The 17,372-nt window shown below is 46.6% G+C and overlaps 1 protein-coding gene across 3 annotated transcripts in view; it reads left to right on the top strand.

Moving 5' to 3' along the window:
- Positions 1-211: 211 nt before the first annotated feature.
- Positions 212-17,372, top strand: part of arl6 (ARF like GTPase 6) — a 78,201-nt gene continuing 61,040 nt past the window's right edge. For 2 of the 3 annotated variants that reach the window (XR_011948676.1, XM_072513909.1), the window contains exons 1-2: positions 212-566; positions 13,401-13,514. The gene's annotated coding sequence lies outside the window, so the exon portion shown is untranslated. The remainder of the gene's footprint in view (positions 567-13,400; positions 13,515-17,372) is intronic. The other variant, XM_072513910.1, reaches the window with a different exon arrangement.

Raw genomic sequence — 17,372 nt, 5'->3', positions numbered from 1 at the left:
GAGGTGCAGCTATTACTGCACACAAAATTTACCACAAGCAGCCACTTCCACTTGCCTCTTCACCAGGCCTGGACCCTGCTCCCGCCAAAAAGCAGCAGGCAGGCCCGTGGACACCGACAGAGAGTGCCGCCAGACAGGGAGGCGGGGCTAGAACGGTACCCGGCGCTGGTTGGCCCGCCCCTTTGTGACGCCACGGCCCCCATCCGGCGGCGTCACCGGAAGCACGGCTTCCTCGGCTGCTGGTGAAGATCTCGCCTTAGCAACCGGGCCCCGGCTGTAAATAGACACTGAGCACAGCCGCCTCGGACTGCGCCCTCCCAGTTAGACTGGCCGAGGATGTGGCTGCTCACCCACTGCTTTCTGTGACTCGCCCCCAAGTCGATCGCAGCTCCCTTTATTTATTTTCTTCTGAGCAGGAAAAGATGCTGCCAGTTCCAGCAATGCGAGGATTGCAGCAGAGTTACTGATCTTGTTTTCTAGACGCTCAGAAAAGGTGCAAGAGACGCCGCAGTAGAAATTCTGAGGAGAAAAGGATTAGGTTCCTCCAAATCCTTGAAGGACAGAGCGTAAGTATAAGGATGGGTAGGGGCAGGGGCTGCACAGGAGGGAGACACCAAGAGCGACTGACTGGGCAGTCTGGGGACTGATCTGTCCACAGTACAATCATCATGGTCACGAATACATAACAGCATTAGTACTTTCCCGATCAACACTGCTGCTAAAACTATTATCAGTGAAACATTAACCGCTGTTATCACAATCACTTGCATCACTATGATAATTACAACAACAACTTGCATTTATATAATCCCTTTAATGTTATAAAACATCCCAAAGCATTTCACAGAAATGTTATCAAACAAGATTTACCATCAACTATCAGGATCTGATAGCAAAGGTGACCAAAAGAGGTGGGTGTTGATGAGTGTCTTCTTTTAAGTTCAGCTTTGCAGCCATACTCCCGCAGAACCCAAAGACCTGGATTTTCTGGCAACTGCTGGGTGGGTTATGGGACTAATGTCACCAGATTGCTGGTTGACATTGCTCGTAGTCGGATCTGAATCTGATTATCTCCGAAGACCCAGCATTTGTTCTTGATTAATGAAAACAGCCTTGGCAGGAGGAGAGGTTTTAAGGGCTTAGGGTCTCGGTAGCTGAAGGCATGGCTGCCAAAGGTGGAGCAGTGAAAATTAGGGAAGCGCAATTGGCTAAATTTGGGGAGCGAAGACATCTCCAATAGTTGTAGGGCTAGAGGAGATTAGCAACGTGGGGGTGTTGAGGCTATAGCAGATTTGAAAACCAGGATGGCAATTTTTAAATTAAGACAAGCCAGTATAGGTGAACTACATAGGGATATTAGGTGAACAGGCCTTGGTGTGTGTTAGGATACAGGCAGCAGAGTTTTGAAAAGACTCAAGTTCATAGACGTTGCAAGGCAAGAAACCAGCCAGGAGAGCATTGAAACAGTCTAACCTAGAGGTAACCAAGCCACAAATGAGGATTTCAGCAATAGATAAGTTAATGCAGAGGTGAAAGCAAGAGATGTTACAGAGATCAAACTTGTCCATCCTAGCTACAGAAAGGCTATAGGTTCAAATGCTTAGTTCACAGTTAGGTAGGATGTCAAGTTTGTCCATTGTTGGGTTCAGCCTCAGAATGTGGCTAGAGCCAAAGTGGATAAAGTGAGCAGCCAAGGAACAGAGTTTGTGGCATGGACTGTAGACAATAGCTTTGGTTTTTCAATGTTCTGTTAGAAGAAATTGTGGTTCATCAAGTATCAAATATGAGATGAGCAAGGTGACAAATCAGAGCAGTGGAGGGATAGAGTGAGGTGATGGTGAAAAAGAGCTGTGTGTTGTCAACATAGATGTTTTGAAAACATGGAATCAGGCATGTATTTGTATCATGTTATTGAGGGAGAACATATAGCTGGGAAAAAAATAGGAGGAGGCCAAGGCTAGATTCGTTGGACACTCCACAGGTAAGAATGCATGAGCAGGAAAATAAGTCATTGCATGAGATTTTCTGGCTTTTACAAAATACCATTCATACTATTCTAACTAATATGATACCGCACCCATCATGACCAATATCATGATAATTATCATTGTCATTTTAATTCTTTTTAATGTCCTCGCTGTTAACTTTTGTAATCATTGCCATTCATTACTCTTGCCACTGTTGTATCAGCATTAAAAAGATCTTTAAATCAGGTGTTAATTGGATGACTTACTATAGGTTTCTCATTCACAAGTTGTCAAGTAACACGTGGTGAAATTTATCACAACCCACAGCTGGTGATGATTTATCGTGTCTAAAATGTTAGTAATATTTTTAGCTAAGGAAAATGATGTGTTTGTAAGGTTTTGATAGCTCAAGGAGATCAGAGGTAACCTTGCCTGTCAATATAATTCATCATGCCAATAGAAATATATATTATTTTGAGACTTCCGGTGATGACATGTGAGAGCAAGTCGTGCAAAAGATGGCTCCTGCCAGCGTCCTTGTATTTTGATCTCTTTTGCTTGGTTTTTCAGAAGATTTTGTGTTGCAACCCAGCAGGTTGGTGTAGATAATGGATAGTCAACAGAGGAATTTCAAAAGCCTTGCCAAAAAAGGCCATGGGAAAGAAACCTCCAGCTGGTAGCCCGACTCTGGGGAAGGAAAGATGGTGGAGGCGGCCACAGCCATCACATTAGAGACGCTGGCGGGGTTGATGGTGAAGGAGTTGGAGAAGTTTGCAAGGCAAATAGATGGGCAACTTGAGTGGCAAGGATAGTAAATTAAAGAGTCATTTAAAGTCACCATAGAGGAGACATTGGGCCCAGTATGAGAGTAGCTGCGCAAGACGGCCAAAGCTGTGAAGGAACAAGGGGAGATGCTTAAGGGCATGGAGGAGACCTTGTCGAGGCATAAAGGTCAGCTTACCTCGTTGGAAGCTGAAATGCTGCTCGTGGCGAAGAGGAATAAGGGCCTGAAGTTGAGGATCTGGAGAACGGGTTGAGGCGCCTGAATGTCAGAGTGGTAGGTGTGCCGGAAAGAGTGGAGGGCCCAAGACCAACCGATCATTTTACAGAGAGGTTCTCATGGTTAGTTGGCGGGGAGGGGAGGTGTTGGAGGATGATGTGTTTCCTCCCTCGAGAATTGGACAGGGCTCATCGGGCAATGCGGCAGAAGCCACGGCCAAATGAACCACCTGGGCGGTGATTGTCCGCTTTCACATTTTTCAGAGGAAGGAGCGGGTCCTGGAGTGAGTCAAGAAAAACCAGCACATTGACTGGGACGGGCACACAGTGCGCATCTATCAGGACATTGGCACTGAGCTGGTGAAGGCAACGGCGGTGCTGGACAACAAGGGTATAGAGTTCGGGGTGGTGTATCCAGTGAGACTCTGAGTTATGATGGACTCGAATGATCATTACTTTGATACGCCGGACCAGGCAGAGGCCTTCATCAAGGATAATGGACTGAGATTGGAACTGGGACGTCTCTAACGTGATTGGGATTGTGTGTGTAAATGTCGGGTTGTGTGGGTTGTAAATATTGCAATATATTTTGTTCTGTTTTTGTTCTTTTTCTTGGAATTTGGTGGGGGGTTTGCTCATTTTATTTCGTGAGTCCAGAGTCATGGAGGATGGTAAAGCAGGTGGGTGGTTAGGTTATTGAAGGGGAAGAGGAGAGTGGTAAGGATGCTGGAATTTGGATAAGGGAGTAAGGAAAACGGGCTAGGGGGGTGGCATTGTTGGCCTTATGTGGTCATTTTTAGCGGGGCCTGGGGGTGGGAGACACCTTGCTTAGCATTAAGCGGTAGGTTAGTGAACAGGATTGTTGTGGGAGAGGGGCTGTGACTTGTTGGACCAGTTTGGTGAAGCTCGATGAGTCTAGAATGTTTGTTTGTTTGGGGAAGGCGGTTAGTTGAGGCGGCAGGCAATCTGCCAACTTTGGGGGGGAGGGGGGGGGCGTAGGGAGCTAACAGTGACCAGGGGATTCACTTTGTACCACCCGTTGGGTGGGGTTGGTTGCCATCTTGGGTGGGCTTGGGCCCTGGGAACTTGTGATGAATATTATGACACATCACGGTGGCAATGGCTGACTCGAGGGGGGCATTGCGGGGTGGGTTGGGGGGGGGGGGGGCGGGGGGATGAGAGGCCCCCGACAAGGTTAGTCACCTGAAAATTGCAAGGCTTGGGGGGGATCTGTAAAGAGGGTGAGGGGTTTTGCACATTTAAAAAGTCTGGGTCTTTTTAAATACCGACGTGGTATTTTTACAAGAGACCCATTTGCAGCTACGGCATCAGACTAGGCTCCAGTAAGCTTAGGAGAACCAAGTGTTTCACTCAGGCTTTGATGATAGGGCCTGGCGGGTGGCGATTTTAATCAATAAGAGGGTCTGGTTCCGGCCGGAGAGGGTCATAGCTGATTAGGGGGGACAGTAAACGATGGTTGCAGGTGCATTAGAGGGGATGTCAGTGGTCCTCATGAACGTGTACACCCCAAATTAGGACAATGTATCATTTATGAGCTGGTTGCTGGCTACAGTACCAGATCTGAACACCCACCAATTGATTTTGGTGGCGGGGGGGGGGGTGGTGATCTGAATTGTGTGTTGGACCCTAAGGTAGATCGCTGATAGCGAAGGTATTGTCTGCAATTATGGAGTAGACAGGGGGAGCAGATGCATGGCAGTTTACGCATCCTGGGGAGAAGGAGTTCTCATTTTTTTCCTCTGTACATCAGGTACAGTGCAGGACAGTAGCACAGTGGTTAGCACTATTGCTTCACAGCGCCAGGGTCCCAGGTTCGATTCCTGGCTTGGGTCACTGTCTGTGCGGAGTCTAAACGTTCTCCCCGTGTGTGCGTGGGTTTACTCCGGGTGCTCCAGTTTCCTCCCACAAGTCCCGAAAGATGTGCTGTTAGGTAATTTGGACGTTCTGAATTCTCCCTCCGTGTACCCAAACAGGCGCCGGAATGTGGTGACGAGGGGCTTTTCACAGTAACTTCATTGCAGTGTTAATGTAAGTCTACTTGTGACAATAAAGATATCATATTTGAGGATTGATTATTTTGTTATGAGTCAGACTCTTCTCATTGGGGTGAGGATAGAAGGTTGAGTACTCGGTGGTTATATCAGACCGACCATGCCCCACATTGGGTGAACCTGGTGCTGGAGGTCGGTCGGGAGCATTGCAGGTGGTGGCAGTTGGACATAGGACTGCTGTCAGACTTTAGGTTTTGTGTGAGAATTGCAAAGGCCATACGGGAGTTTGTAGAACATAACAATAACAGGATGGTCTCGCTCTAAACTTTGTGGAAGGTGTGAAAGGTGGTGATCCGAGGAGAGATCATAGCATTTAAGGCACATGTGGATGGGGAGGCGAGGGAGGAGTGACAGAAACTGGTGGATGCGATTCTGGGGGTGGAGCGGAGATGAGGGAGAGACCAACTACAGAGCTCTTGGCAACTTGGAAAAAAACTGAAAATGCTGTTTGACTTGCTGTCCACACGCAGAACAGTGCACCAACTGAGGCGGGCAAAAGGGGAGGTGTATGAGTATGGGGAGAAGGCCAGTTATCTCTTGGCTCACAGCTGAGGTGGCCAGGGTGATTTTTCAGGTTGGGGATTCAGAGGGTAGGCTTGTCTCCTGGATACTGTGAAATGGACCCTTAAGAGAGGTTGTATAGGTCGGAGCCACCGGAGGACGAACAGGGAATGGGTGAACATAGAACATACAGTGCAGAAGGAGGCCATTCAAGTCTGCACCAACCCACTTAAGCCCTCACTTTCACCCTATTCCCATAACCCAATAACCCCATCTAACCCTTTTGGACACTAAGGGCAATTTAGCATGGCCAATCCACCTAACCTGCACGTCTTTGGACTGTGGGAGGAAACCGGAGCACCCGGAGGAAACCCACGCAAACACAGGGAAAACGTGCAGACTCCGCACAGACAGTGACCCAGTGAGGAATCGAACCTGGGACCCTGGCGCTGTGAAGCCACAGTGCTAGCCACTTGTGCTACCGCGCTGGCCTAAATTTCATTCCCTGGCCGGGAAAAGAGTTCCAGGGAGGTTTGGAGTTTCCCACGGTAAAGGGAGGAATGGCGGGAGATTCAGATAGCGTTGAGGCACATGCAAGCCGGGAAGCTACTGGGGCCAGATGGGTTCCCGGTGGAATGTAATAAGAAGCTTTCGGATCAGTTGGGTTTGTTATTGCTGGGCATGTTTCGGGACTCTTCAGCATGGGCACTCTCCCGGAAACCCTGCGGCAGGCAATTATTTCTCTGTTCCTAAAAAAGAATAAGGACCCCACGGAGTGTGGGTCATATTGCCCTATCTCCCTGTTAAGTATAGATGCCAAGTCATTGGCCAAGACATTAGCATTAAGGCTGGAATCTTGCTTTTTGGAGGTAGTGGGGGGGGGAAGACCAGACAAGGTTTGTGAAGGGACGGAAGTTGTCATCCAATATGAGGTGGTTGTTGAATGTGGTGCTCACCTCTGCAGCCAAGCCAGAATCAGAGCTACTTGTACCATTGGACACGGAGAGGGCTTCCGCTTGAGCTGAATGGGGGTATCTCCTCGTGGTCTCGGAGAAGTTTGGGTTTGATCCTGGGTTTGTGTCGTGGGTACAGAATCCCTACAGTGCAGAAGGAGGCCATTCGGCCCATCGCGTCTGCACAGGCCCTTGGAAAGAGCACACTACTTAAGCCCACGTCTCCACCCATCTCCATTACCCAGTAACCCCACCTAACCTTTTGGATACTGAGGGGCAATTTAGTATGTCCAATCCACCTAACCTGCACATCTTTGACTGCTGTACCTGGCCCCGTTTGCTAATGGTTGTATCAACACCATGACCTCGGGGTGTTTTAAGTTGCATCGGAGTATAAGGCAGGGGTGTCCGATGTCTCCCTTGTTAGCATTGCCGATTGAGCCATTTACCATTGCTTTGAGGACCTTGAAAATCGTGGAGTGGGATTGTTGGTGGGGGGGGGGGGGGTGGAATATAGGGTATGATTATCTGCAGATGATTTGTTGATAGAGGTGTGGGACCTGGGGTCGTCTATAGGGATGTTATGGGTATTTTCCAGAACTTCGGTTCCTTCTGTTCCAAGTTGAACATTGGGATGAGCGAATATTTTGTGGTTGAAGCGATGGGGAAGGGAGCCAGATTGGGGGAGTTGTCGGTTTTGGTTATCGTGGACTGTTTAAGAAGGGAGGGAGCCAAAAGTCAGGAAATTATAAGCCAGTTAGCCCGACTTCGGTTGTTGGTAAGATTTTAGAATCTATTATTAAGATTAGATTGCGGAGTACTTAGAAATGCATAGCAAAATAGGACGGAGTTGGCACGGTTTCGTCAAGGGAGGTCATGCCTGTTATAATTCTTTGAGGAGGTAACAAGGAAGTTAGACAAAGGAGAACCAGTGGACGTGACCTATTTGGATTTCCAAAAGACCTTTGATAAGGAGGCTGCTAAATAGGATAAGAGTCTATGGTGTTAGGGACAAGGTACTGACATGATAGAGGATTGGCCGACTGGCAGAGGGCATAGAATGGGGATAAAGGGGGCCCTTTTCAGAATGGCAGCCGGTGACTAGTGGTGTTCCACAGGGCTCAGTGTTGGGACCACAGCCATTCACTGTATACATTAATGATCTGGAAGAAGGAACTACGGGCATTGTTGCTAAGTTTGCAGATGATACAAAGATATGTAGAAGGACAGGTTGTGTTGAGGAAGCAGAGGCGCTGCAGAAGGGCCAGGAGAGGCTAGGTGAGTGGGCAAAGAAGTGGCAGATGGAATGCAATGTAGAAAAGTGTGAGGTTATGCACTTTGGGAGGAACAATAATCTATTTTCTAAATGGGAAAAGATTTCAGAAATCAGAAGCACAAAGGGCCATAAGAATCCAAGTTCAGGATTCTCTTGAGGTTAACATGCAGATTCAGTTGGAGTTGGGAAGGCAAATGCAATGTTCGCATTTGTGTTGAGAGGGCTAGAATACAAGAGCAGGGATGTACTGTTGAGGCTGTAGAAGGCTCTGGTCAAATCCCATTTGGAATAGTGAGCAGTTTTAGCCCCGTATCTAAGGAACAACGTGCTGTCTGTCCTTGGTGGGAGGGTCCAGAGGAGGTTCACAAGAATGATCCCTGGAATGTGTTTTTGAACCTTGAGAAGGTCAAATACACCTTGAGGGGGTTGATAGAAAGATTCTACCGGAGACGGCGACCATTTATATTGTATTTCAGAATGTTGGCCACTGTTAGCTGTTAAGGGGGGGAGAGAGGAGAGTTCTTGGTTCTTGGATTGAAAGGGCGTTTTGTGGTTTTTGTTGTTTGCGTTTGGTTAAGGGATATTGTTCGTATGTTTTGTAATTTTGTATAAAACTCTTGAGCTTTAATAAAAACATTTTAAAAAATAAATATATATTAATATGCTGATTTTTTTTTTTGCAGAGTTGGTTGCAGCCCCATTTAAATGTGTATGCATATATTGTGATTAAATCTACAGTTTGCGAGCCAAGGGGGTGGGAGGAAGCATTTGCAAGTTGTTGTCTGCACTGACTCTGGTTTGAAAGCCTGGATGTTTTGAGACAGTCCCTAACAGAAAGAGAAACAACAAAAGGATTTCTGGAAAAGAGGACTGTGACTCTTGGTTCCTGGTTGTGACATTAGATTTCTGTGACATCAGACTGTGACCTCAGATTGTTAATGAAACGGAGGCTGCTTGAATCCAAAAGGAAAACACCAAACTCTCAGGGATCAGATTCAGAATCCAATATTCCTAAAATCTTCCAGTCGTCACAATAGTGAAATAAAGTTACCGCTGCTGCCTCAGTTATTTTATCAGATCTGACCATGCAGGGCATCAGATTGTTACTGAATAGTCAAATGAAGGTGGCTGTGGGGAATCCAAGACTGCTTTGTGCTGAGTGAAGGAGGTTCTGCAGTTGTGCATCTTTTGGTGATGATCAAATCTGTGGGACGCAGATGGAATAAAGCTGCTGTCAGAGGTGACCCGATGACCAAAAGGAAAAAGAGTTAAACTCTTCCTGAGGAAGACAGACTTTTGAATTTTTATGGCTGAATGTGGTGCCATACGTGTTCATGGAACTGCCAGTAAATTTGTGATACTTATCTATTTAAAGCATAATTTATACTTTTAATTGAATACAATTCACCTGTTAAGTTGTGCTTAAATTTAGGTCGATTTTGGTTTAATTGTGACCGTAAAAGTTATAAACAGTGAAATCTTGCGATCGGTTTCTTCCGTTTGGGTCGTTTGGGAAGCTTGGTTATTTTAGTTTATTGGTCTTCATGAGCATCACAACAATATAGAGAGTGAATCATACTCGGTATGTCACATCTGACAGCAGTGAATTTGACAGACTTTATCTGATTATCTGTCCTTTGCTTCAGGCTGGATGACGAGACAGAAATGTTTGTGACCCTGATGTTCATAGTGATGGATGATGCCTCGTCAATTACGTTCTCAAATTTGTGGGCTATTCTCGGCTGTTTCCTTCCTAGCTTTAATTCATTAGGTTTTTAATCTATCTCTGTAATATCCTCGACTCCCAGAACCCTCCTGAGATCATAGAATCATAGAATTTACAGTGCAGAAGGAGACCATTCGGCCCATTGAGTCTGCACTGGCCCTTGTAAAGCGCACTCTACTTAAGCCCACACCTCCACCCTATCCCCGTAACCTAGTAACCCCACTTAATCTTTTTGGACATTAAGGGCAATTTTTTAGCATGGCCAATCTACCTAACCTGCACATCTTCGGACTGGAGATATCTGCACTTCCTTTAGTTCTGGCCTCTTGTGCTTCCCTAATTTTAACCACTTCACCTTTGTTGGCTCTGATTTGGTCTGCCTGGGCGCTAAATATAAACCTCACCACCCACCTTACCTTTCTCTCGTCTTTTAAGGCGCACCTTGAAATTTGCCTCTTTTACCAGCATTTTGGTCTTCTGCGCCAATATCTTTTTATGTGGCTCCGTGGTTCTGAAGCACCATGGGATTTTTTTTGTGTTCAAGCTCTGTTGATGCTGTTTTTTCTCAAAAAAATCACTTGTCTAACCATGCCAATACTCTAATGGTAGTGTCTGTGATAATGATTGTAATCTTTTAATGATATTAGTAGCAGCAACAAGAATGATGTAAATAGAATACATTATCATTAGTAGTGACTTGTATGCTAAATATTTTCGCTTGCCAAGTTGACAACCTCTGAAAGAGAAATTCTTGCATGTGTTATCCAGTCAGCCTCGTTTTCTGAGATTTTTGTAATGCAATGCCAATGGCCATGTCATATTTTCTGCCTTTGTCTGACAAGGCTTCTAATTTGTGGATGAAAACTTATTCCATGGAAGAATAGAACTTTTTCAAAGACTATCTAATGGTGCTTTTTATGCTGTAATGAAATGGCTTCCCATAATGGCTGCAAAACATTTTTTTAAATTATACCTAAAAATTCTTGTAATGTTACAAATTGCAACAAACTTGGATGTTATCTGCATTAACCTACAATGGTCAATTGTTAATTTAGACTAACAAATAAATGCACATTTTAATTACTGAATTGTTTGGAAAGATAGATCAATGAGAATATTTCCCTGTGGGACCAGGGAAGAAGATTCATTTTCTATTCCTTTATGAGGGGGCTGCAAATTTCTGCTACTATAATTCAGGACTGGAGACCCAGCTGGCCCCACATGCAGCCTTCACCAGCCACATACAGCAGCTCATACCATGCTCTACGGATGATAATAAGCCCACCACTCCAGACTCTTGGGCAGTTCTGACATTGGGAAGCCTTGTCGCCTCCTCTACTAATGATCCTGTAAAGGCCTCCGATGTTTTAAGATCCAGGACCTGACCTAATTTGCAGTCCTTCTGCGCTCCTTCAAGAGTTACAGTCTGAGAGTGCTAGGAGGGCTGCAGATTTTTGGCATGTACGATGGCAGATAAATTCCTGGTGAGAGTAGAATTAGCAGCAGGTTTAATTGTAATAAAATCAGTGGCTGGAAAAACCCAGCCTGCCTGGCAGCATCTGTGGGGAGAGAGAAACAGTTAATGTTTATTTTTTAAAAGAGTCATATATTGGACTCAAAACATTAACTCTGTTTCTCTCTCTACAGATGGTTCCAGACCTGCTGAGTTTTTTTCCAGCACTTTCTGTTTTTATTTCAGATCTTCAGCATCCGCAGTATTTATACTTTAGATCTAATATAATACAATTAATTTATATATATAAATATGTATATAATCTGGGGCTGGTTTAGCGCAGGGCTAAAGAGCTGGCTTTTAAAGCAGACAAATGCAGGCCAGCAGCACGGTTCAATTCCTTACCAGCTTCCCCGAGCAGGCGCCGGAATGTGGCGACTAGGGGCTTTTCACAGTAACTTCATTTGAAGCCTACTTGTGACAATAAGCGATTTTCATTTCATTAAATTTCATGTATCTATACTGATTAAAAATTAATTAAATATACTGAAAAGTAATGCGGCACTCTCTATATTTTAAAAAAATATTAGTGCACAAATGCTATGATATCAAAGTATAGATATGACTAGTTCAGCTCGCTATCTCCTTTTGAAGCAATACTAAATTTAGCAAAATTCTCAGCGGTGTTACTTATTTTATGGATTTACTATGAAATTTTAATTGGGAGAGTTTCATTTAATTCAGCGACAAAGCCTGTTCGCTCATAAATAAAATAAAATCTAGTTTCAATACAAAACCTAAGAAAATATAGAAAGATGCATTTTAAAAATTGAACGTAAAAAGCAAAATACTGTGGATTCTGTAAATCTGCAAGGAAAAAACTGAAACTGTGAGAAATACTTCAGGCAGGCAGCAACTGTGGGACGAGAAACAGAATTAATGGTCGAGGTTTTCGACGCCTCCCTGAATTGGGGTTAGGGTGGCGGAGGCGGCTCACCATTGGCTGGCGGCGGGACAAAGGCCTGGGAACCTGCCGGCCAATGGTGACCCGCCTCAGCCACCGGGGGAGCCAGAAAATTCTGGCCAATATTTCAAGTTGATGACTTTTCACCAGAACTGAAAGAAGGTTGGAGGTATAGCAGGTTGTAAAAAATAAAGGAGAGAGGCTGGGAAAGGCCTGGGGCGTGTTTTTTGGAGAAAGACCAAAGGGGAAGGTCCATGCCAGCACGGTAGCATTGTGGATAGCACAATTGCTTCACAGCTCCAGGGTCCCAGGTTTGATTCCGGCTTGGGTCACTGTCTGTGCGGAGTCTGCACACCCTCCCCGTTTGTGCGTGGGTTTCCTCCGGGTGTTCCAGTTTCCTCCCACAGTCCAAAGATGTGCAGGTTAGGTGGATTGGCCATGATAAATTGCCCTTAGTGTCCAAAATTGCCCTTAGTGTTGGGTTGGGTTACTGGGTTATGGGGATAGGGTGGAGGTGTGGACCTTGGGTAGGGTGCTCTTTCCAAGAGCCGGTGCAGACTCGATGGGCCGAATGGCCTCCTTCTGCACTGTAAATTCTATGAAAAAAAAATTAAATGGAAGACCAGCAAAATTTAATGACAAAAGGTTTGATAATGCAAGGCACGAGAAGATTGTAATGGGTCTAGAGGAGTTTTAAATGAGATTAGAATCTTTACCGTCAGCTGATGTCTTTTAAAAAAAAAAAGGAGGCCGAGGTCATGATCTGAATTGTTGAACTCAGTATCGGGGAGTCTTTAAAGTGCTGAGCAAAAATTGAGGTACTGTTCCACAAGCTTGCACCGAGCTTCATTGAAACAGTATAGGAGGCTGAGGTCAAAGAGGGGTAGAGAATTAAAATGATAGTCAATCTGAACCTTGGTGTCATGCTTGTGAACTAAATAGAAGTGTTCCACAAAAGAGTCATCCAAGCTGCATTTGGCCTCCATAACACAGACGAGACAGCACCATGAGGCGTGCATTTTTATACTAAATTGAAAGAGTTACAGGTAACTTGCTGTTTCAGCAGGAAGGTGTATTTAGGGCCCATTTCTACTCTTCTCTATCAGGTCCCGCCAACACGATACCAATGCTTGAGCAGCACCGTAACTTTCGAATGGGCACTTTACAGCCTTCGAGACTCACCATTGAGTTCAAAAATTTCAGACCATAACATCTGTCCCTTTTTTCGGAGCACGGGTGTTGCTGATGGTTCTATTATTTACCACTCACGCCTCCTGTACACCCATTGTTTGTTTTTTGACTCGTCCCATTATTTCCTTTTGCCTTGCACCAGCAACCCTTTTATCATTTCATCTGCCCTGTCTTTCATTTTGTCATCGACCAATGTTTTTTCCCTGGCTTGGTTCTTGCTTAAAACCTGTTGCATGTCTAACATTTTCTAATGGAAGTTGATTGACCTGAAATGTTATCCCTGTTTCTCTTTCCACAGATGCTGCTAGATCTGCTAAATATTTCCAACATTTTCTATTGAACATATATAAGCTGATGTTTATGCATATAAAAATTTTCAGCAATAAAGGATTTTGAACTGAACCTTTTAAAGGTATTTATAAAAATTATGGCCGATGTAGGCTAATAAAAGCTTTAATTCAGAACTGTCATTTCAAATTTAGCTCTAAGTCAGAAGCAGCTGTTATGCACTATCTGACAAGCAGCACAGAGCATCAGTGACAGATCTAGGTGAAGATTTGCCTTCTCGTTCTAGAATTCAATGCTATTTGATAAGTGAGAGGAAGAGGAGGGTGAAACTCATTTGACTACCTTGTCTAATGCCAAATCTGGTAAAACTGATTCCATTGTTTCTGCACAAAGATCAATGTAGATTCCCATTATGTACCACGATGCTGATTTCATGATTTTACATTACCTTTGTGCTAACTATGAGGTTGGAATCTTGAATCTGATGGCCTGTTGGCTATAGCTGATGTAAAGAAACTGTGCTACGATCCCTGTGGGGGAACCATAAGCCAAATTAACCAAATTACTCCAAAATGAAGATATTACCAACAAGGTTTCACTTTTTGTAACTTTTAATTTAACACAAACCACAAGCAAGGCAAATTACACATGAATTAACAACCAAATTATATTTCAAATAAATACTTCTCCCGTTAGACCCTTCCCACATCTGACACCCCCCCCCCCCCCCCCCCCACACACACACACAAACAGACCACCCAACACTGACCCCTGCCTGAAAGCAGGAGACCAGTCACAGCAGACAGGTAGAAAATCACTGTATTTTCACTTGTCCTTCCCGAACATATTCTGCCTCAGACAAAAGTGTTTAAAGCAGCAGCTGTTACCAGTGTCAGGCTTCCTCGAAAGTAGTGCACTTCAAAGGGCTGCAAATCCCTTTACAGCCTTTGAAATACAAATCTTCCATTCAATTTCACACAGCAATACATTGCATTTGTCAGCGATTGACAATTCTATTACTCCAGGTGCTTGGTGGATTGTTGATCTGCATTTCCCTTTACGCTTGTATGCATCTCAATTACTCCGCTTTGATGCTAACCACAATGTTTATAAACAGTCTTGCTATGATTGACTGTTCCTCACAACATCAAAAGCAGCTATGTGCTTTCACTTCCTCTTTATCACAGCAGCAAGCACGTAACTTTTTGCTTGTGAAAACTTAGTCCAAAACTGGCCGGGGGGTAGATGAATAACGGTGGGGGTTCAGGGGGAGGCGATTTGGTCCTCCAGCCTGATAACACATGAAACGGATGCATGGTAGCTCGGTGGCGGTGGGGGACCAGAGCACCTGATCGGAATTGGCGCCCACCTGGCGCTGATCCTGTTTTTTGGCTGATTCTCCACACAATCGGAAATCCTGCTACTGGCATCGGGCAATGGAGAATCCACCTCACTGTTTTGTGCTTCCGTGCCTCAAAGTAAGGCAGAATTTTCACAGGAATATTTTTGAATTTCTCCGTTTTAATGTTAACTTTAGCAGCATGTATGTGATCCACTTGCAATTCTGGTTTAATACTGTCAGACTGCCACACCATAATTTACAATTTAGTTATAGGAGTGTTCATAATAAACATGAAAAAGTTATAAATGTGGAGAGGGATTCTCCGTCAGCAGATGATGGAATTCGGAAACACAATTGGACGCAGAATCGATGCTGATGCCAAAATCCTGGCGGGCATTGGTTTCACGCCAAATCGCAATTCTCTGTCATCTCGGCAGCAGCGTCCAGAACATAAGTGCAGTAAACGGCGTTGACCCGGTATTCGCCAGGGCCTCTGCGATTTTCTGCCTCCACTAGGGCGAATTCCTGATGACGAGGTTCACTTGTGCTTTTAAAAATGGTGAAACTGGCGCCGTGACTGATGAGGGAGAGAGAAGGTATGAGAGGCGCAACCGTGGGCTGCCGGTCCTGAAACTGGCTGGGGTGGGAGGGGTAGGGGTGGAGGTGGGGGTGGTGAGGGGGGAAACAGGCCATGTGGCCAGGATGTCCGTCCGACCGTCTCCCCCCCCCCCCCCCCCCCCCCCCCGGGACTAGGGTAGTGCCCAGGCACGGGCCGCCATTGCTGCGGCCTGCAAGGCAGCCATCTTGTTGTAAACCCCACTGACCACCCACCTTGGACATGGTTCTGCAGAGTTTCACAGGCCATATGGGTGCCCCCAACGCCCACTGTAGCCCCTATGGGGACGCCGGGCAAGGGGCCGCTTAGCCTACTGCTGGCAAAGGCAGAGCCAGCCGATGGTACCCCTGTCAGCAGGGATGAGTGCCAGGGCCAGACGCCCCCACTGTTCTAGCCGCCAAGGGGACCCAGGGTGCGAATTGGATGGGGGGCCACATGCAGGGGCAAAGCCTACAGGACCATGTAAGCCATTGGACCGAGGTGGGCATGTGTGTACGCACCATGCTAACATGCCTGCCTTTCAACCCCTGCAGACAATGGATATTGGAATACAACCGGCAATGGTGGCCTTCCTCCTAATCGCCGCAGCCCTGGGGGATGCCATACGGCTGTACGAGCTGAATCTGCAGCAGTGGAGCATTCAGCAGCAAAACAGGAGGCAGCCCTAGGCTGAGGAGGCGGAGGTGGTGCATAGGAGGCGCCGCATGAGGCCTCGCGTGCAGCGGCAGTGCCTGTCATTCGAGGACTCGGTTGAACAGGGGGACAGAGCGGCATGTTTGCCAGATCATGGTGCACCTGGCACCGCGGGAGAAAGAGGGAGGACACCTCCCGGTGGCCATTAAGGTGATGGTCGCCCTGAACATTTATGCCACAGGGTCCTTCCAGGTGCTGAGTGGGGAAATCACTGGGATCTCATAGAGCTCGGTGCACAGTTGCATCTGCGCCGACACCGAAGCATTACCTGCCCAGTCCGCACAATACATCCATTTCAATGTAGACCTAGCCTACCAGGATGCCTGGGCAGCGAGGATCTCTGCCATCTATGGGATGTCCCAGGTCCAGGGGGTGATTGACAGGATCCATGTCGCCCTTTTGGCACCTGCAGATGACAAGCCGCTCTACACAAACTGAAAGGGATTCCTTTTCGATGAACGTGCAGTGATTTGAAACCATCAGATGCGCATCATACACGTCTGAGGCCGATACCCGGCAGTGTGCACAACGTCTTCATCCTGGCACAGACCGACACGGAGACCCGCTACGATGCCCATGCAGCGACCAGGGGCATGGTTGAGCGGTGCTTCGGCATCCTGAAGATGCGGCTCAGGTGCCTGGACTGCTCTGGAGGGGTGATGGGAGGGTCTCCCGCATCGTGGCGGCCTGCTGTGTCCTCCACAACATCGTGCAGCAGAGGAACGATGTGCTGGAGGAGGAGGATGAACCCAAGTCCTTGTCCGATGAGGAAGATGTGGGGGAGGGGGAGAATGAGCAGGACATGGGGCTATGGTAGGCCGCACAACGTGTGCGCCACGGCCAATGCTCAGGAGACTCTCTGATCGCCTCCAGGTTCACCAACGTTGGGGGGGGGGAGAAGTGGTGGACCCACCCCTTCAACTCCCTCTGTGATAGATACCTGCCGCACTATGGGGGTGCGGGCCCAGGGTTGGCAGTAACATCGGATGTCGTCCACGGGATGGAAAATGATGACTACCTGCTCTACAATGAGAGCTGGTGCTCCACATCATGTCTGACTCCTGCTCATGGTAGCACGTCCCACCATCCACCTCGGTGACCCCTCCATGCGAGCTGGCCATTCCATCACACGTGCAATCGAATCCCTCGGATGCCGGAGGTGGGGTGGGACACCAGAACGTTGAGCGCTGGCTGAATTGCGGTCCATGAGCCCAGCCCACCCCCAATGTCTGCCCATTTCCCAGCCCCCCATTCCCTCTCTCACACCCTTCTGACAGAGCATTGAGGTAGGCTCTAACATTGTGAACAGGTGCTTTTTTTATATATATATA

The sequence above is a fragment of the Scyliorhinus torazame genome, chromosome 8 (genome assembly GCF_047496885.1).
Source record: "Scyliorhinus torazame isolate Kashiwa2021f chromosome 8, sScyTor2.1, whole genome shotgun sequence".
In the NCBI taxonomy this organism is placed as follows: Eukaryota; Metazoa; Chordata; class Chondrichthyes; order Carcharhiniformes; family Scyliorhinidae; genus Scyliorhinus; species Scyliorhinus torazame.
Note: the sequence above shows the minus strand (reverse complement) of the source record. Positions and strands in the feature narration are given on the sequence as shown.